Raw genomic sequence first — 22,473 nt, forward strand, 5'->3', positions numbered from 1 at the left:
AATTTTATGATGATGCTGGTACGTGGTTAAGCTGCAAGCTGCTGATTGAGAAAAAACATTCCAGGAGATCGGTAACTGACACCCGAGCCTTCTCAGCAGCAGGGCAGTGCATGGCTTCAGAGCAAGGCCAGCAATGAGTTTGAATCCCCCGAGAAGTAAGAGTCCATTTGGAGGGAGCAACCAGAGATCTCCCTTCGGGCCATCATACCACCCATCACTCCAGAGGGGTTAAATGATTTCTCCCCTTTATACACCATAAAATAGATTTAAGATTATTTCATCATTTTACCATCACCATTACTTAGACCTGCTGACATAAAACATTGCCTCACTTACTAATTCAGAAAACTTCCACAGAAAAACAAACATAAATACAGACCCTTGCACTGCCCCCCGCCCGACATTTTCTTTCTTTTTTAAGCTTTTCCTCTTTCACGTGCTGATGAAGGTAAATCTTGATTGGAACTCACTGGATGTCCAGTCAACCTACCTGCCTAAGTCACAGCAAACACTTCCTAGTGTCAATACAAGTGATGCAATTAATTGTAGGAGCACTCCTTAAATCTTTTAATGGTTCAGAATGTATAAGGGAACAGAAAGAAGAGACTTTTTATGAATTCCCCAAATCTTCCACTGTCTGCCCTACTTACCTTCAAACCTAAATTGCAAACATAGCTGAAGGTATTTTTGTCTTCCATGTTATCTTTAACAGAAGTAATTTACAGAGAGATTTTGGAACATGCTGACTTTCTAATGAAGAAGCTCTATTCCAGGGTCATCATTAACCCCCAAATCACCAGTGCCCAAACCTCTGTAAATGATATGGACCTGTTCTATGAGCAATGCCAAGCTGGATTCTTAGCCTTTCAAATAAGCTAGCGTATACAGGGGTCTCTATCAACCCCCCAAAATGTTTGGATGGATGAAAAAAATGAAGCTCCAAAAAGGTAAAATATTTTCTTAAAGTCACAGAGCTTCTAGGGTCCCTGGATACCCAAAATAGAACAAGATTTTTAGATCTTTTTATAGACCACACATCTTTCACATGCAGAAAATGAAATGTATTTGTAGGTGTACTGATGTTTTGTTGCATGATTGTTCTAAGACACTCCAATTAACCAATGAACTCAAGACAAAGGGATAGGAATGATCTCAGGTAAGATTTAAACCTAAGTTAATAGTAAAATTCAAGGCTTACGTTTTTCATTTCTTTATGATTGATTGACTCAGGTTATATTTGTTACCATAACAAACTGCAAAATCCAGAATGGTGAAAACATGATAAAAGTTTATACCTGAACTCCAATATAAATACTTGATCCAAAGAGATAGATATTTAGTGCCTCAAAGAAGTATTCATCATCTCCTTGAATAAGTGGAACAATATGAAGTTATCAAGGAAGATGAATTTTAAAAGCTATTTTTCAGAAAAAAAGTAAAGTATAGGCTCCTTTTTGATAACTTGGGTATTTTCTACTACGTGGTCTTATAAAAATGGCGCTCTTCTTTGTGGTGGTACCTCCAAACACCCATAAAAGAATCGTGAGAAGGGCACTTTGATCTCCGTAAATTTTCAAAAATACCTGATAAGAAATGTGGACTCTATAAAAAAATAAAAACCATATATTTTTAAGTTTCTTACCCATTTTTATATATCTCAGAGTTCATGGGAATACAAAATGACTAAATTGTGAAAAAGCAAACAATTTTCTATATAATTTTACCATTCAGTTTGGTTTTGTGATAGTGAATGAGAAAACTGGTAAATTAAAAATTGTGTATGAATAAAAACAAAATAAATGTTAAAAATATGCAGTTTTTTCCAAAGGAAAGACATGAGGAAATTTCTCCCAGTAATTTATTTCCAGGTAAATTTAATATTAATATGTAATATTAGTTTAAGTATTTCATAAAGGTATAATTTATATATTTGATTTTTGGATATTAAGTTATATGCAAGTCGATGTTGAAAAATACCTTTTCTCTAAAGGAATTGAAAACAAAAAAACCCTTCATTTTGAAAGTGTAATGCTAATACGTTTTCCAATCAAAATAGGTGATGCAGGATGAAAGCCATTCCCAAAGCAGTTATGAAAGAGAGTGGAGGCATCCCCAGTGTGAATGAGAGAGGTGAGGGAGGGGGGAGAACTCCGGGAGGAAGGGGGGTGCAGGGGTGTGTGAGGAGAGAGAGGGAGCAGAAAGGATGGGGGGAGGGAAGGGGGAGGCAGAGCAAGAGAGGTTTTATCATAATGTTAACAATGTAATATTTACAAAGAAGGTGTTAAGATGAAAAACCACCTACAAAGATGTCATGTTTTTAAAGCCCATGGAGAAAAGAAAGTGTCCTGCATTCTCAGTCTTTTAAAGTTCAGGGTTGAGAATGGACCTTTGAAATCACAGTGGATTTCTGTTATTACCCCTAACCTTCAGTGCCAAGCGCTGCTGCAATCCCCAGCAGAATTCTTAAAATCACCACAGTATTTTCAACTTAATCTTTTCTTTCTTTTTTTCCTAATAGTGAATTTTTATCTGTATTAGAGACTGTTGGGGACAATCGCATGTATTCCAAACTCTATGGTTTCAGAATTGTTCTATTCAAAGGTTCCAAGGTCTTCTCTAGGTCCTGGTTTTTAGCAACACCAGGGACCAGAGGAAAGAGCAAGAAATTAAGGGGCCCCTCACATTTTCTAGCAAATTAGAATGTCTTTCAACAACACAGGTACTTGGGTACAAAACAGGTACACCACAGTGTTGTTCCCACCTTCAGGAAACCTCAAGGAAAGGCAGCTCCTGGTTCAGCCAAACGCAATTCTTTGAAGAAGGGACAGCTGTGATCCTTTAGCCGCCAACATCATAGCAGCTGGGGGCTGTGTGCACTGGGCCAGTAAAGGAGATCAGAACCGGGAACCAGCAGCATCCACTGCAGTCCTGGTCCTCGGAGATCTCCCATCACCTCTCTGGTGACACAACTGATCATCTCTGCATGTAGCAGCAACAGACGTTAGGACGGATGAGAAGTTATGATTACTGCTTGAAATAAAATGTGGTCCTGCAATTGATTAGGGCTATAACTTGGGAAAGAATGCAAGGCTACACTGGGGGAGTGGGGAGGGAGGGAGAGAGAGAGAGGAAATAAAACTATTAGAAGTAATTTTCAAAAGTATTATACTAGTATAACTAAACTGAGAATGATACAATGATGCTACTGTATTCAAAGTTGAAAGAACAAGATAATTAATAACAAAATAATTTTAATAATTGCAGTTAAAATAATGTACAATAAAAGATCAAATGTACACTTAGAGTCAGAGTTCTAATTCCAAATACACAATAAATCAAATTGAAACATTGTTACCTTTAGGATAAATGTCAGAAGTATCACCCCCTAATAAGGTTTTTAAAAGCCTCAATTTCACCTCTGTTAAACGTATACAAATAATTTATTGATTTTTTTCAGAAGACAAATGAGGAGAAGTATATGTCAACCTAGATACGAGCCAACTGAATAAGCAGTCAGAAATTTATTACACCAGAGAGATGATTCAAATCTAGAACTTAGCGTGGTCCATGTTTAAAATAATGATTAGTTTCCATGCCTGGCTTGTTCACCAGGCCAAATACCATGCTTTGTACAGTGTAATCCTTCACCTTTAGGGTACACATGCTTTTTTACACAGTGGTAATTCAGAATGTGTTTGAAAAGCTGAACTGAAATGGAATTTGGAAAACTGTACAGATTCACCAGTAGCTTTAATTCAATCCAGTAATGGCTGAACCATCAGGGAGGCCAAAGATTGTGAGGATGAGATTAAAAATTGCCAATCAGAAAGGTTTAGGTTTCAGCCCTAGCCCAGGATTTAGCTGTTGAACTTTGACAAATTACTTCAGACTGGCAGAGCCTCAGTTTCCTTATCGTCAGTACTTCCCTGGGTTGTTGAGAAGATTAGAAGAGATAATGCATAAATGGTGCCTTGCATGTGTTAAGCCACAGGGCCTGTTCTTGCAGCTGCTGCTGTCAGGGAGATGAGAAACATGCACTTAAGTGGAGGTCACAATCTGGCAGGTAGCTGGCAAAAGTCCACCTGTATGCAAGTTTTCTAAGACATACCCTGCCTGAGAAATTTCAAGTAAGGATTGAGATTTCTGGGTTTTCTTGACAAACTGGAAGCTGTCACCATCCTGGGCCCATGCTCCTGCAGTGAGGACCCAGAGCCTTCTGTGACAGGCGGGACTGTGCTCTCTGCTTTGCCACAGTCCCCAGCAGTATCTGTCATCCTCCACTTAGCCCACCGACTCAGGTAACCTCAATGGTCACAGTAAGCACTGAAGCTAGGGACCCCTGTGTTTTCCAAGGAAGAGTAGGACACAGAGGGGTGAAGCGGATATTCGTGCAGAGCAATGGAGAGTGCAGTGCTGTGTGGTAGGAAGCAGCTGGATCCAGGAGCCAGAGGACAGGAACTGTCACCCCAGTTCTACATTAACACCTGTGTTAACTCTGGGCTCTGTGGAGGTCTGTTTCCTTATCTGTAAAATATATGCGCTAGGCAAGTCAAGTTTCAGAATCCAAGGCAAGTCAGCTTCCCATCTGGGTTTCAGCTTCTCATGTGTTCCTTTTTAAAAAAGATGCCAAATTAGTGGGTTCACTGAAGCCTGGCTGAATCAGAGAAAGCCCTCCCTCCACATGCCCCTGTCAAAAAAGAAACATTGCACACAGAGTTGATGGAATACATTTGAAAGCTCAAATGCCAAAAGGAAGTATAATATACATAATAGTAGCAATTTTGAGAATGCCCTTCCTTGTGTGGCTGGCCTTATGCATTAGTTCTAAATTGAGTAAATATAACTGTTTCCCCAAGTTTATTCTTCTTCCTAAAATATCAGTGAAGTCTGAAGGGCTAATGCAAATTAGATCTGCTTTATAATTCTTCTTGGGTAAAATTTCAAGCTTACCCTCTTATAACTTTGCAGAACTACATTTTAAAACTTGACAACTATGAGTATTTAATCGTTACGGATTCTTTTTTTTCATAGTAGAAGTTTTTAATAAAATAACTTTTATAAATACCAAAGATAAATATGTGTAAAACACATGTAATTCAAAATGTATCATTTAAATTCTCATCCAAAACAAGTACTTAAAATAACTATATACAATCTTCATTATCAATGATCTAAGAATATTTCCAAAAATAGATATGCATAGCAAACATAATCTGCCATGTCCGAGGTAATTGTTTAGAAATACTACTTCTTTTCAGTCCAAAAATCCATGCCAGTCCTTCCAGTGAAATTTCTATATGCTCTGAAGTAGAAATCAACCAAAACGAGTAAACCAACTTACAGAAGCTCACCCAAGGTTTCCCCTGTTTTGTGTTCTGCTGTTGAGTAGCCATGGAGCTGCCCTCAATCAACATGTTGACAGGGCTTCTCAAAGCAGATGGCCATCTGGTGACAATTCCCAGTAGTGGAATGACAGCTCACTAGAATAGGAGACAAGTGGGCAAAAACCAACCCTGGCAAAATATATTCTAGTTTTTAAAAATGTCTTAACTTCTATTATTTAAAAAAATAAGCTGTTACTGGAAGGAAACTGTTTTACTCCCACAACACACATTACATATGTTTAACATATTTATTTATCTATAATATATATTATATATATTTTAACTTTTTATTTAATTGTTGTTCAAGTACAGTTTTCTGTCTTTTATTCCTATCCCAGCCCACCCACCCAGCCCTCCTCCTCCCAGTCCCACCCCCCTAGATTTTGTCCACATGTCTTTTACAGTAACCCTCTTCCCCTGAAATTCCCTCCCCTTTCCTGTCTGGACACTATCAGCCTGTTCTCTATTTAAGTGTCTTTGGTTATATTTTGCTTGTTTGTTTGTTTTGTTGTTTAGCTTCCTGTTAAAGGTGAGATCATATGGTATTTGTCTTTCACCACCTGGCTTATTTCACTCAGCATAATGCTTTCCAGTTCCATCCATGTTGTTGCAAAGGGTAGGAGCCCCTTCTCTCTTTCTTTCTGTTTCATAGAATTCCATTATGTAAATGTACCATAATTTTTGATCCATTCATTTACTGATGGACACCTAGGTTGCTTTTAGCACTTGGCTATTGTAAATTGTGCTGCTATGAACATTGGGGTGCACAGGTTCTTTTGGATTGGTGATTCGGGGTTTTTAGGATATAATCCTAGCAGTGGAATTGCTGGGTCAAAAGGCAGATCCATTTTTAGTTTTCTGAGAAAATTCCATACTGTTTTCCATAGTGGTTGTACCAGTCTGCCATCCTACCAATAGTGCACTAGGGTCCCCTTTTCCCCACAACCTCTCCAACATTTGTTATTTGTTGCTTTGTTTATGATGGCCATCCTGACTGGTGTAAAGTGGTATCTCATTGTGGTTTTACTTCGCATCTCTCTGATAGCTAGGGATATTGAGCATCTTTTCATGTGTCTCTGGGTCCTCTGTATGTTCTCCTTGGAGAAGTGTCTGTTCAAGTACTTTGCCCATTTTTTAATTGGGTTGCTTGTGTTCTTAGAGTGGAGTCATGTAACCTCTTTATATATTTTGGAGAGTGAACCCTTGTCTGAGGTATCATTGACAAATGTTTTCCCATATTGTTGGTTCTCTTTTCATTTTAACACTGTTTTCTTTAGCAGTGCAGAAGCTTATTATTTTGATAAGATCCTATTTGTTTATTCTTGCCTTCATGTATCTTGCTCTAGGGGACATATTGGTTACAATGTTGCTGCGTGAAATATCTGAGATTTTTCTGCCTATGTTCTCCTCTAGGACTTTTATGGTGTCACAACTTATATTTAAACCTTTTATCCACCTTGAATTTATTTCTGTGTATGGTGTAAGTTGGTGCTTGAGTTTCATTTTTTTGCATGTAGCTATCCAGTTCTCCCAACACCATTTGTTGAAGAGACTATTTTTACTCCATTTTATGTTGCTGCCCCTTTTGTTGAATATTAATTGACTGTAGAGACTTGAGTTTATTTCTGGGTTCTCCGTTCTGTTTCACTGGTCCTTATGTCTGTTTTCATGACAGTTCCAGGCTGTTTTGATTACAGTGGCCTTGTAATACAGTTTGGTATCAGGTACTGTGATCCCTCCTACTTTGCTCTTCTTTCTCAAAATGGTAGCAGCTATTCAAGGTTGTTTATGGTTCCATATAAGTTTTTGAAGTGTTTGTTCTATGTCTGTGAAATATTCTATTGGTACTTTAATAGGTGTTGATATATATTGTATAATATATATATATATATATATATATATATATATATATATATATGCATCCATATAGGCTTCACGAAGAGTGAAGGTACACAGATAAAGCGCACTCTATTTTGGGACTTGGGCAAGAAGGTAGCAGTTCTGGTTAATCAATTATTCTCGTTGATTTCATGAAAGTAAAATAACTTTGCAAAAACTTTTCAAATAAAGGACTCTATGGTTAATTGTAAAACCGCAAAACATACACTAACTTTTTACCTAGTGATTTAGAAGGTACTGCAGAATTGTGTACTCACTCTCCTGGTAGGGTGATTATTCTCCCCATTTCTTCAGGACAATCCCAGTTTATGCTTGTTGTCCAGGAAAAATTCTTTATAGCTTTCCCTTTCACTCTCAAAAACAACCCAGTTTGGGTAAAAATTCCTACCCAGTGGTCTCCTTGGCTCTGGGTCACTGTAACGCATCTAGTCATCTACCCAACACATTGCAGAAAGACAGGTATATAGGCTCGGTGATAATATACTCGATTTAAAAAATGCTCAAACAATTTTGCCATATAATATACAAATAAATATACTTCCACACAAATTTTAGTTAAGAAATAGTTAAATTTAGGTTAATTTGGTAGAGAAAACACTTTTTAATGAAGAAGGGTCAGAAATAATTTGCAGTAACTGAACTAGTAAGTGATACTAGAACAAATCCATTGCTTGTGATATATATGAAATTTTACATTTCAGTCTGACAATCTAAATTAAAGCCCAAAGTGTTCAAGTAATCATAATAGAATGATATTCCAAACACTGTATAACAAATTAATTTAAGTTAATAACAAAATTGAACAGAGACTCTAAATGAACCTCTCATTTTACTAAATTGAAATAATGTTCTCATAAGTCAGTTCTGCCTTATGTTGGGGTCTCTGAAACTACTGAAGTAGATTGGAAATAATCAACATTACAAACTAACAAAAAAACCCAAAAGAATATTTTTTGCATTAATTACCTCTTGAATAAAAGTAGCTGAGCGTTCAATTTTAAATTTTTTGAAAAAAGAAATGTGGCCCTGAAGAAACCAATAATAGGAACCAAAGCAAATTTTCATGGTGTCATACAAAGCATGATGTCATAGCTTTCTAAGATAAGGTTTTGAGTCAAGTGACGATATTTTTGAAGATCAGTATAAAAACTCTACAGATAAATTCAGTAAATAAGATCAAAATATAAAAATTGACTAAACTCAAGCAATGTGGTCAACTTCGATTCCAGATATTTTAATAATTAATTAATGATAAAACACACTGATATAAAAAATACATCAGTGTTTTCCAAATTTTACACTACTTAGGGCTTTTCATATTTTTCCTACCTTTGATGGCTTTATACTAACTGCTTAATAAATTGTATTTATTGACAAATAATGGATAACTCACATTTTATCTAAAGGTTTATGACTGAAAATTGGATCTTCTGACCAGTGTTACCACACCGAGTTGATAATGTTATATTTTAAGAAAAGGTTCTTTGGTCCAGATTGTCACGTGTTAAGCTATGGGACTCCAGGACTGGAAATATTACTTTTCAGCCTCCATACCTTCATGGTCTTCAAGTTTTTAGTCTACAGCACTGATTTTCAACAGGTGTGCCACAAGAATTTTTAAAACACATAATATGTGACTACTTAGTGAGGGGCACTGGCATCTTTTCCCTTAGAGTGTAAATTTAAAAACTGACAATAGGCAACACAATAACTATCTGGTGTGAACAAATCAAAATTATACCCATTTTTTGTCAGATTGGCAAAAATATATATTTTTGGTGTACTGCCCAAGTTTAGTAATTGGTTTATGTGTGCTATGAGATGAAAAAGGTTGAAAATCACTGGTCCATACAGTTATCAATATATTTCTGTATCTAAAAATGTTATTTATAAAAGTGTTATTCATAGACATAATTAGTGGGTCAAATGAGAAAAAACAGCATTTGTTAATTATGAATACTTCATTTTTGAGAGAATGTAGGGTGATTTTTTTATTGATCTAAAATATAAAATTTCCTTATATGTATGTCTTAATCCAGTCACTTCAGGAATTTTTAATAAGCTCCTACCGCAGGCATGGCTGGGACACTAACTGCAAGGTCACTTCACACTCTTTTCCCACATTCTTCCCACTTTGCTGTTTTCACTTTTCTAAACCTGGAAAATACCAGAGCTTCAGAAACATTCATTGGCATCCCAGATACTGTTGACCCAGCAGTACTCTGTCTCCAAATGACAAAAGGCATAAGAAAAATATTAAAAAGCCTGTACTAAAGGGAGAACTACTGAGTAAAAACATTATAGCTCTAAAACATATTACACTATCAAATTTAAAATTAATATTTATCAATTATGTACCTGTGTCTCTATATTTCCAAACATTTGTAAACCACATTAGGCAAAACAGTCTTATGTTTTACAATTTTAAGTCATCTGAATTATTTTAGCTAATTATAGACGTTTCTATAACTGACTTTGAAGTAGTTGTACAGGGTGATAATGCTTAACTCTGTCCACTCTCCCGCCCATGGAGACTCATGCAGCTGCCCCTCACCCCGCACACATCCTATAGAGAGCAGGGGAAATATCTAACACAGCAATACTCTACCTTCAAGCACTGGCGTCATTTTACAAACATCACGGCACCAAGGAGACCATTACTCAAAATCCAAACAAGTTTTAAAACATGTAAAACTGGATTTAAAAGGAGACAACAAACCTGTACCGCTTGACAAACTCAGAGTGTTGCTGAGAGATGTGGTAATGTCTGGCCTAAAGTAGCTTAGCTACAGCGTGTGTAATAAAACAGCTAAATTTGGATTGGAGACTCATTTTGCACTTCTCCAGTGTAATGCAGCCCTGGGAGAGCAAAGGCAGAGAGCCACTCAGGAAAGCAGAGACCAGGTCTCTGTAGCTCCTCACCTGGAGGCGAAGACAAGAGCTGTTAATAGGCGAAAGCCACGGGCAGAATTGCTCTTGAAATTGAAAGGGGGAGAAAATGGGAAGAGGCAAAGAGAAAATTGAACTTTTCCCAGCTTTAACAAAACATTTCCAGTGGCCTTTAAGTTAACTGAGTGCAGTACTTTATCCCTTTCTCAAAATTGGCTAAAGGGTGTATCCCAGATGAAAATTCTAGTACCAGATCACACTTACCTCTTTTCTTTCAAAATACTGTATTTATTCTTATGTCAGTGTTCCACCTTGTAGTTTTATATTCTATCTTCGATATTTCATCTTCTTAACAAAATTTTAATGTTCTTAAAGAAAGGTACAATATGCTGTACTATTCTATCTCATTTATCTTTATGGGACATTGCAAGTAATACTTCCTGAGTTGAGCTGACCTCAGGCGTACCAACTTTTTTTCTCCATAAAAAAAGTTAATCTGTGCTGTAGTTTGAGAGCATATACTACATGTTAAAATAGTTAGAAATAAATTCTAACTCTCACATCTGCCAATTCTAACCACATCTTTCTCCTCCAGGTAAATTTTACATTTCACTAGTGAGAATGCAGGTTAACAACTTGGGTGCTTTGTTCACCTGTATAAACTAGGGCTTCATGCGAGGCTTGGTTTAACTTACTAAACAATCTGAAAAAAAATTCCCAATGTCGAAATATGCCGATAAATTAAAAACCATAAAATACAATTTCCACCTCTCCTTATCTATCCATCTGTTCTTGGATAATTTCTGAATCTCTCTCCCATATTTGGTGTCCACTTTGAACAAGGACTGAGACCCTCCACAACTTACATACATATTTTTAGATGGCATTATCTTGAGCAGAATGCGTCAAGTCTGACTTAAGTTTATTTTAATTTCGCTACAAAGATCTTTTCCTCTGCATTTTTGAGGGCTGGTCTGTCCTGGTAAACTTCCAGAATAAATCTTATGTCTTCCTTTTAAGTAGGGCAGTATCTTGACATACAACTACTTTGGGAGCTAAAGGCATTTCTGGCAAAAGCAGTGAGTGACTGACTTCCCCATTTGTTTTCATAGAGATAACTATATCGTTAGCATTAGGCAGGAAAACAAACATTCCCCCAAATATGTGCTAAGTACATCTGAGAGTGAATGGGGTCATACAGATATATCATAACTCCTCTCTGCATTAGAAGGTGTTCCAGTCCATGAGGTTTGTTCATTCCCACAACATAAAACCAGCCAAAGTATTTGCTCCCTTGGAAAAGAAAGAAAAAGAAAGCTACCCATTTGAAAATGTAAAAGACGCTCAGGCAATTACATTTTGTTAAGTTTCTTTAGTCTGTTTATGCCTCATATAACAGAATTTCCTGTAGACTAATATAAACCCCAGCCTTTGATGTATACATTAAGGTGAAAGAAAAATATTGAAATGATAGTGTATTTCTTAAAGTAGACCTAGCATTTTATAAATCGTATTTAACATTTCTTTTATAACTTGATTACACGTTTTTATTGTATAGATCATTGTTCTATCTCCATACCACTTAGAAAAGATGATGATATTTTATTTCCTTTAGAAAAAGGTGAAAATCGAAAAATGTTATCACAGAAGGGTGAAATTTTGTGCAACAACGGACAAATACCTAATAAAGTATAGTAGACTACTAAAATATAAAATGTATATAAAAGTACATATATATTAAATACAGAATTTATTTTGTTTTTATTCTTCCATCTAAAAAGTTATAAAAAAGAATATTGTTAACTTATGTAATTGAAATAAAAATTTTGGTGATATGCAATTATGAAATCAATGATTTGGCATACTTTGAAGCCATGAAAATTCATATTGGAAAAGAAACTAATTTTTCATTTATTCATGTGATATTTAATAAAATAAAGAGTAAAGCTTTTCATTACACAATAAATAAAACCTTTTAATAACTGGAAAATATCTAATGTTAAATAACCCTTTTCTAAAAATGGAGTCCTACCTTTTTCAGACCTTATTACTTGATAATGTTTAGGCATGTGGAGGATGAGGTTAATTTGGATAAAAGGAATGTACTACATTTTCTTTTGCTTTCAAAGAAATATTTGTTTAATACTGCTCTCCAGCCAGTTTTAATTTGATGTCTTTTGGTCTAACCTGACAGTCTTGAAGTCTTTCCTGAGGTAATATTTGCCTCTTTAAACATCTCTCTGGCATTCCATTATGGGCACCTGCTGCTGATAATTACAGGTCTGTCTCCTAACCACTTCCTCTGCTTTATGTCAAGGCAGGATCCAGGCTGCTTGATTACAAACAACTACCAGTTAAAGCCCACTGCATAGCTCTCTGTGGTAATTATTCAGGGTGAGTTGGGCCTGTGTTTACTGAAGTCTTAACAAAAATGAGGCAGTTACTTGTTATAATTTCCTCTTTGCTGGCAGCGTGACATAATCCATAACATATTTTGGTCACCTTAAAGGTACATCCGAAAATATCTGATTCAGGAATGCTTATAATGATAACATTTTACTATGCTATTTTCTGAAAAACAATATACCCTGCCCACAGATAATATAGGCTGTGGGCCCAGCAAAAACAAAAAATTCAGACAATGGTCAATTATAGGGAAACAACTGAGTTTAGTGTGTGCTTCAAATAGATTTATTGTTCTTGACTCTGGCTTGCTCTGTCCCTGCAGTGTCGACCCCTCCCCCCGACTTTATATTCACGCCATCATACTATTACAGTCAAAAGTGTCTGTGTCCCCCAAATTCAAATGGTGAACTCCTAATCCCCAAATGTGATGCTGTTAGGAGATGGGGACTTTGGGACATACTTATGTCAGGAGATGCAGCTTCATGAATGGGATTAGTGTTCTTATCAAAGAGACCCCACAGAGATCCTTTGCTGCTACTGCCTGCCCTGTGAGGACACGGAGAGAAGCTGGCTGTTTCTGTACCAGGAAGAGGGCCCTCGCCCACGTGGCCACTCTGGTGCCAACCTCTCTGACTCCCGGCCTCCAGAACTGGGAGGAATACGTTTTTGTTGTTTAAAAGTTACTGGGCCTGTGGCATTTTGTTCTAACAGCCTGAATAGACTAAGACACACCTGGCAATAAACTTGCTTATTTTACAGTAGAGAGAAATAAGAAAAAATACTCTGTAGAGTTCGATGTAAGAATGATTTTAATGTAAAACAAAATTTCATCTCCCAGTAGCAAGTGAGTTTATTTTAGCAATATTCCATGTTAGAACTCTACAACTGAATAATAGGAAAGGTTCCGCGGGGTTGTGGGAGTGACCTGTAGACCTCTGTAACTCCCTCTCGATTCCGTGTCTAGGCAACTAGACCAAACCAGTGAGAGTCCAACTGTGCTCATACTGCTGACCCATCAACTCTCTGAGGTTTAGTTCCTTCGACCACAAGAGAATCCAAGTTCTGTATTACCAATAGACCCAAATTATAGGGAAGGCAATCTGAAGTTAGAAGTAGATTTCTGAAGGAAATGGGCAGAGGAGATTGGGCTTTTAGGTGGAATCTAAAAGAAGATGAACTTCATTCTTGAGACTTTGCTCAAGTTCCACCTTCAACTTCATATTCAGTTCACTCTGTTCAGTAGCTCTCAAAAGTGGGTGACGGAGAGAACCCGAAAAGGTCTCACTAAACTCCACCACCACCACCATGAAGAGTCACCAAAAGCCCTTTGAAGATACCCTGCTTATGCTTGAACAACATAGGCATTCATCCGACATCATTCTACATTACACGATGTAGATTACACATTACAATCTACATTACACGATGGTTGTGTATCAAGCACCTGGTCACAGATGGTACAAGAGTTACCACGATGAACAAGGTTCCTTTCCTCCTTATGCTGACATACTAGTTGGGGACACAGAAAAAAAAGAAAATTACCATTGGGTGTGGAAGGAGCTTTATGGAGAAGACAGCCATCAAGGAGGGATGGAACTTGAGGAATAAACACTTGTTCACAGCCAAGGAGTGTAAGCCGCCATGCTCAAGGACTAAAACCTTACAAAAAACTCTGAGGGAGGTTCCCCGCTGGGGCTACACGGGAGCAACCTGTGCGAGATTCCGGGGAGGTGCCCAGTCTGAGGAGACTATACCCATGAGTTGCAGGAATGGAATGAGAGGCCTAATAACAGATACCATTGTCAGCCAAGTTAACAAACTTAGATCTGATTCTAGATGCAGTAGAGAGACACCAAAGGGCCTTAAAAATAAAGCTATACTGATGTAATCCATTAGAATTTGACTGGCAAATCCTCCTCTGTGGAGGCCAGAGGGGAGGGGGGCAAAACCGGAAGCAGGAAGAACCTTCTGTAGTGACCCAGTTGGGAGAAGTGGACATATTTGAAACATGTTTGGGTAATATATGTCATCTTTTCTAATAGAATATCATTAGAAGGATGAATATGTTTAAATGTTGCAAAGATAAATATGAGGCTATAAAATAATAAGTAATAAACATTTATGCTGGCACAAAATAAATAGTGTTCAAACCAATTTAAATACACAAAATCTTCAGTAATAACACAACAGAACTTCCTGAAAAGTTTAATGTCCAGAAAAATTTAAGCTTTGAAAAGCTTGTTTTTATTAAAACAAAAATTAGAGGAAAAAAAATAGGTATAGCCTGGAAGGGGTTATAAATAGTCTCATCTTTTTAGTGGTTGTGGGTTTTTTTTCCCCTTTGGAAATCTTCAAAGAAAACTACTACAAACCAAATGTTATACACAGCATAAAACCCAAAATAAGCAGTTTAATCAATCATTAAAAGCACACTAAGTTGCTTCTGTTGGATTCTTTAAGCAGAATATGATCCTATCAAGACAAGAGGTTGTCACAGCTATGTAGGAACTGAACCATACTGTTGATTCCTGAGTTCTTATTAATGTGCCTTTAGAGAGCGAGACGTTTGCTACAGTGCCCCACTTGGGGAGCTGTGGGAGGAGCGTTAGAGTTAAAAACTGAGTGTTAAATTCTGCTTTTTGGAAAGAAAAAAATACAAAGGAGTAAGTGTTCAATGGGCCAATCAAAACTGTTTCCTGTTTGGGTATCATTTTGCTGTGGTGAGTTATCCTTATTTATTTTGTTAGTTATGGCCTCTATTACATTCTTTAGCCTAAAGAATGTAATAAATGCAGCAATTAAATAAATAAGCATTTACTGCATTATTTTGGATTAAAAATGTTTGGAGTTATGTTCTATCAAGTAGACACATTTTGAGAAAAATATTTATATTTTGTCATATTTTAATTTTACAGCGAAGCATTTTAAAGAATATAAAACAAAAGGACAAAAAGGATTATTTGAAGTCACAGTAAAATATATAATACTGAATACCTTTTGAAACTGAAAGCATTTTCTATGCCCCTGCTTTTTTTTCAAAATAAAGTTGTTACTTAAAAAAACTATACACTTCCATTTTATAAATACATGCTGGAAAACATTTTCCAAGCAGAACTATGATCTTCAAATAGTTTCCCTTTTCCTTCTTATATGTCATAAATAATACATGTGCGCCTATGCAATACTATGGGGTTCAGACACAGTCTGTTCCTAAACAAACCCATTAGAAAAATACTTTATTAAACACAGTGTATGTCAGCCGCAACATATACACTTAGCAGTTTGGGATCCAATTCCTCTTTTTGCTTGTTATAATATGCCCCTTGCACATGCAAGACCATTGGCCTTCCTTGGAAATAGCAGTTTAATAAATTTTGTGTCTATCCTAGGATCAGTAAATGCTTAAGTGTGTCAAAATTTTGGATATAAGTGAATAAACTTGTCTCTATTCCCACAGAAATAATTTAAATATTAGCAAAAATTAAATAATTTACTAATTTTTTTTAGCTTTTTAACTTTGTCTTTACGAGTTCAGCCAATATGTAATGGAGAAAGCTGATTTTTCCATTGACATTTATTAGGTTTTAGTTTTAACAAACTAGATTCTAGATCCAGAATCTGCTCCATCTACATGTATATACCTAATATGTTTTTAATTCCTTAGCAGTAAAAAAAGGAAATGTTAAACTGCCAAAAAGAATGAGAAACCTAAAACCATTCATGAACTATTCTGAACATTTATGATAATCACACTAAGAAATGAACATTAAATCATTTAATAAAAGTTTTCTAACACAAACAAATTTAATTGCACCAAACTATACTATATATTATATTCACTTAAATTTTTAAAATGTAATATTTCACACAAAAAATGGAGATACACTTGTAAAGCTATCCAAGAAAGTAGCAGTGTGTTAATAGTGCAGGGTCAGTTTTCTAAAACCCATTGCAAACTGTAATGTAATAACTGTCTTATTTCAATCACTCTAGCATCATCTTGTTATTTTCAACATAATTCAATTACATCATACTAGTTCATAGACATGTACAAAAGCATTGTGTGTCAGAATGCAATGACATTCTTTTTCATTTTGCAATAGAATTGTACTGTGCAAAATTCAGAAAACAAAACAAAAAAAGAACTGTACTGTGTAATAGAAAAGGAAAACATATGGAAAATAGTCACTTTAAGAAGACATTTTAACCTGAAAAAAAAAGTTCATTTAGAATTAGAAATCAGAGTCCATTGGTTGAACTGAGGCATATTTCCATCTGTTATTAATGTTTGAGTTACATACTAAAGACGAGATTATTCATCAAGTGCCTCATATAATGCATTAGTAAATGGGATTTTGGTTAGGAATTTAATTGCATAAATTCTGTTCATGGAAGCTTCCAATTCATTCCAAACAACCTTTTACACTGGCCTGAATTGAATTAAATAGTTAGCTACACCAAAGAGTACTACTTGATTTTATTAAGAAATGCTTGTATGAAAATCTGTGAACATAAAAGGGAGATTTCTGCCACCCCATTATGACTAATTAAATAGTAGTCCTTTTCTTCTTTTTTCCCCTTTTAAGGGATACATGGTTATGTAAAGGATTTTTTTAATATAATAAAGAAAATTTGACTTAATTTTAAAGGTAAATAAATAAATAACAAGTAAAGGGAAGTCTCAGACATCAATAAATTCTCAGGTTATAAATGATAAATAACTCTTAAGTGCTGGAAAGTGTGATAGAATTCAAGTGACTATTGTGAAAATGTACACAAAGCTCAAGCCCAAGTGATCAGGGTCATAAGCTTAAGCAGGGCTCCCCATTATTGTACAGGCTTTCACTAATAGGCTGATGATGGGGATGGGGGTTGACATGGAGGTTCTCATAATTCTTTACAGTGGCCCAAGCATGGCAGCCACTGATTAATTACCGCCCTGTTCTCAACTCACATTAGATTATTGAGCAACCGCCCCCTGGTCTCCACAATGGCCTCAGTGTTTCAGAACACCATCACAGCTATTTCTTCAAGGTGACATTAAAGAATTCTTGGATTCTAACATAAATGTGCAATACAACTGTTTGTCTTTCATGTGATTAAAATGGAAATTAAAAATGTTAAAAATAAAAACAAGGGGTATTGTGGACATTTCAACCTTTGATTTCATTACAAGCACTACTAATATATATATGTATACTCTTATGCTTTCAAAACATCACTATAGTAATCACCTTAAAATATTAACAGGTACCAAGTTGTACCTTTGTTTTCACTTGTTCTCTTTTCCCAATTGCTTGTTTTTCCCACTCCTCACCCCACACTATAAGGGGTAAGGCCTGGGAAACAGCGTCTAAGGGACTTCCTGTTGCTTCAAAATGCACTGGAAACTAAACACTGAGGCTAATAATAAAAAAATCACTTTAAATGAATACCTCAAAGTAGGACACATGAATATGTGCTTCAATGAAAACAACTCTTTTTGGATGTCAGTTTAAGCTTCTCCATATGATTTGTCTCAAAAGCTCCCCCTTAAAACCATCGCTATCATTTATTATCTCCTTGTTACATAGACTGTTACTTTTGTTTCATCACCAGTCTCTGCCTGTTTAGTGGCAGCCCAGTCACTCCTATCAGACGACATCTGTTTTACTTAATGTATGGAGTTTTAGAAAAAAAATTAAAGAACTGCTATTACTGAATTATATGAAAAAATTCCAACATACATTTAGCTGACACTGCATCAGCTGCTATTTAAACGGGGCTTAGCTAATGGACTTTTAATGTCAGCGGGGTTACGTGCAGTTACTGGCTATTAGCAGAAATGGCTCCTTTCTATAAAAATCACTTTTCCTCAAGTGTGTTGTTTGAACATTCCTTTCCCTAATTTAGTGACTGGCACTGAATGCAAAACAAACTCAAGGCCTCTGGAATCTGCTATTATCTTTAAGACCCTCTTTTTAAGCTTTGCCTTCCCCATTAAACAGGCAACCTCCCTCATTAGCATTTAGGCTTGTGATCACAAAACTTTGTGAGGCATTATTATTTACACTGCTGTTCTTAGCAGAGCACCACATGTTTTGCTATGAAAACTCAGGGTCATCCATGAATGTGGTATAGTTATGATAGAGAACACACAAAGCAATTTTCTGAACCCTGGAATTTATGTGCATCTTTTAAAATCCTAGTTCAGAAATGTGAAGTGATATGGACATGTGGCAATAATTAATATATATTTATATGTCAATGTATTGTATAAATATTCATACATTAACACGCATTTGAATACAATAGTGAATACAAACAAGGAACCATATTATCCCTCCATTCCCGAGTGAAGTTCTGTATATTCTATCAGCAGTAACAGCCTTCCTCCCACCCCTTGTGCTCCCCCACCCAACAAACCTTATCTTTGTTCCATTAAATAAAGCTTTTGATTCATGTAATGGATAAATCTATCTAGCATATGAGGGAGTTCAAGAAAATCCAATGTCCCCCATCCTGGGAACATGACTCCATTTGATTAAGAACTTGAAACAAATCACTGCAGGATCCAGGATGGAGCAACACCCTGGCCTCGGATCAGCCCACGGCAGAGGTCCCCCCCCACAGACTGCCTACAGTGGAAATCGTGCCTCTCCTGAGGGGGAGTCCCATGTGTGGATGAAGGATTTTACCTGTGCACGTGTGAAAGGTGACTTTCTCCTTCAGTCAACAGATCTAGTCTACTCTGTCAGGAACACAGGGGAAGTCTTCCGTGGGTCTGAAACAGACTAGTGATTGGGAGATTTCCTCAGTCTACACCCTTGGAGGAGTGGGGAAAAGTCCTTCCTATCAGATAAGCCACTGTACCAACGAGAAGAGGCACCTCTGCTGTATTTTGTACACCACAAAAATGACGTAGGACCAGCCAGAGAACAAGGCCCTGTTTGCACAAAAGTAGGATGGAATTTTCCGTTGTGATCAGTGATTTAACCTAATTTCCTACTCAGTGACTACCTTTATGAACTTGTTTTATGAGCAATTTTTTCCATTTTTGAGAGGTTCTGTTTGTTTTTTAAGGATACTGCCAAGGTTATTTGAAAATGAGCTCTCGTTTCTAAAACAAAAAAGGTTACACAGACATACACATACAATTTCTGTCAGCATATATATGCTCTCAGGGAATTATTGAACTGTATTTGTCTTCTCCTTGTCACTCCTCATTTCATTAAGACTCTGCCTGGAAATGCCCTCCTAAGAAACAATTCCAAGTTATTTAATGTGATAAAAAATGATGTGTGTATCTTTCATATGACCGTTTCTAACAAATCCAATAAACTGATTGCCCCCATTTCTCTGGAAACATTCCTATTGTTAAAACTTTTCCTACTCGTCCTTTTATTTATTTATTTTCCATCATGTAGTAGTAAGTAAACCATAACTTCTTCACTGGGGTCTTTTTAATTCTATGTAGATATATGTATATGGGTGTAAATACATAGAGAATAAATATCAAATAGATCAGTATATGAGAGAAAGATATTAGCAACATGTTAAAAATGTATAATAATACATTAAAGATAATACTCCACTTAAGCACATTCTTTCCCTGGACAAAGAATGCAATTCAATTCTTGATGTACAGGTGAGATATAAGGTACAATGTTGATATTGTTATTAATGACAGTGTTTAACAGAGTAGCTCAGAATTTGGCAATGCATTATATAAAGACCACTGAAGAAAAATTGATTATGTATTTAAAGGAGCCTTTTCTGAGATACTATATTCAATAATTGCTAATTCTGATTTAAGTCTGGATTTTTCAAACAAGCATACCCTGCACAAATAGGCCCAAGTAAAATGCAAATATAACTTTTTTCAAATATATACCTTTTAAACACTGTCCAAAATTCCTTTGCTCTATTAAATAGGAGCAGATGAAGACTCGCTCTACTTAGAAAAAAGTGTCCAGTCAGAGGGCCTGTTGAATAATATTATGATGAAATACTGATCTTAGGTTTCTCTTCCCGATAGCACAAATAAATCATCTGAACAGGCCTGTTTTTCCTCAGCCTCTGAGAGCAGTTACTGAAACAGGCTTCTGTTTTCCACCCCATTGCATACTCTGTTGGTGATGGCTGTGGATGGCTGGGAGGGAAACGTCTTAGGCTCCTTCCATCCTTGGATTTGATCCACAGCACATTTTTAAAGCTTACACTCTCTCGTTATCTTATGGAGATCCAGAAGGAAGGAGGAAAGTTGCTAAAGAAGATGACAGACAATGTAATTACTGTTTTTTTCAGAATGACTTTTAGATTGCTGCTTGCTGAACTCGCATACTTCCACTGGGTGGCTACAGTGTGAGTGTCTGGCAAACTCTTCAGTCAGTGGAGAATAAAATATATCATTTTTCCCTTTATCAAAAGCTAAAATCCAATGTCAACGCATTTCACACAGACATAATCCTCAAAGTGAAATGACCATTATTGACTATGTCTTCCCAGTCACAAAGTTTTTATTGTCATAATAATTTGTTTATTTGTTTGATGTGGATTATAGATAACACAGGTCTCCTAAACTCACTTGTAGTAAAACAAACAGAGCTTCTGTGATTGACTATCATTTTTTGTTCCTATAAAACTTAGAGGATATCATTTGTCAAAGAGTACTCTTTAATATAGATCTTAAAATGATTTTTTGAGTTCTTGAAATTTTGAAAAGATATTAGAATTATATGAAGTATTCAATTTAAAGACAAGTAACAAATTTGTGCATTCTCAGAAAATAGAGTGGACCCATTAACTTTAATCTTATGCATGAATGTATTTCTGTACGCCTATAACTATACATGAGAATTATCAGGCCACCTGCCCTGTCATTTTGCATTAAACTACTATTGTTTCACAGAGTGTACATTATAAATTAATTTAAAATGATTACTTTTCTATAAAATGGTATACTTTTATACTACTCTTTAAACTTTTATACTATTATAAGCACTGATTTTTTTGAATTTTGAAAGGCACCTGAATTTCCAATCATGGACATATACGGCCCTGTGACTGGGCTGCAGGTGCATATTAATATGCAAGCACTAATCTATTTTAATTGGAAAGAAATGTTCTTATATAAGGCTTTTCTTCTGGATAGGAAAACAAAAGAAGACAATAAGTTATAGTTGAGTTCAGGCAGTCCATGATTAAATAATCAATTAAGATATTGACTAACACTGATAAATGTTAACATTCATCAATAAACTTTTTAAATGTGCTGAGGGGGTTCTGTTGTTTAACATCCTTAGTTAGAAAGGAGATAATACATGTTCATCTACATGAGGCATTTTATGGCTCTCATAATTGCTGAGATATGAAACTAGCCACAGGATCCAAATGACAATGATTAATGAAAGTTTAAAAAAAAACCCTATTCTCACACCATTTTTAAATAAATAAGACTTGTAAGTCTGAAGTTAAATTTGATTGATCGATATCATCTGTTAACATGATTATTTTGAGCCCTCATATTGAAAATAAAACTCAGACACATCAACGTAACAGTCTCATCTGGCTCACCTCACTCTCACCTTGCACTAACACATTAGCAATGAGACAAGGTTAGCTATTTAATTAAAAGAGGATATTCCCCAAACATTGGAGTTCTCAGATGTTAGACTTCGCTTTTGCCACACAAAGCATTTTTGAAACACTGCTTAGGGCTAATAAAAGGTACACCGACATAAGGACAAATATCTGCGTATTCGGCACATTCAAAGCTATAGTTTGCCTTCTAGATTATAACTTCAATTTAATTAATGTCCAAGTAATCAACACTATGAACTCCATGTAGAAAGCTAGATATGTTTTAAATTACTACAAAATCTGGAGACATTCTTCTGTTTATTTCAAAACCTCA

At 35.9% G+C, this 22,473-nt stretch overlaps 1 protein-coding gene and 1 long non-coding RNA gene across 3 annotated transcripts in view; both read right to left on the reverse strand.

Moving 5' to 3' along the window:
- UNC5C (unc-5 netrin receptor C) overlaps positions 1-22,473 on the reverse strand; it is a 358,323-nt gene that overhangs the window by 328,816 nt on the left and 7,034 nt on the right. The gene's annotated exons all lie outside the window — the stretch shown is intronic.
- On the reverse strand, positions 3,267-10,043 carry LOC128627590 (uncharacterized). The gene is made up of 3 exons (XR_008391839.1): positions 10,003-10,043; positions 5,342-5,480; positions 3,267-4,610 (listed from the first exon to the last, which is right to left on the reverse strand). It is a non-coding gene; the product is annotated as an uncharacterized LOC128627590 (long non-coding RNA).

Source organism: Artibeus jamaicensis, unplaced genomic scaffold (assembly GCF_021234435.1).
Source record: "Artibeus jamaicensis isolate MK-2021 breed Jamaican fruit bat unplaced genomic scaffold, CSHL_Jam_final contig_452, whole genome shotgun sequence".
In the NCBI taxonomy this organism is placed as follows: domain Eukaryota; kingdom Metazoa; phylum Chordata; class Mammalia; order Chiroptera; family Phyllostomidae; genus Artibeus; species Artibeus jamaicensis.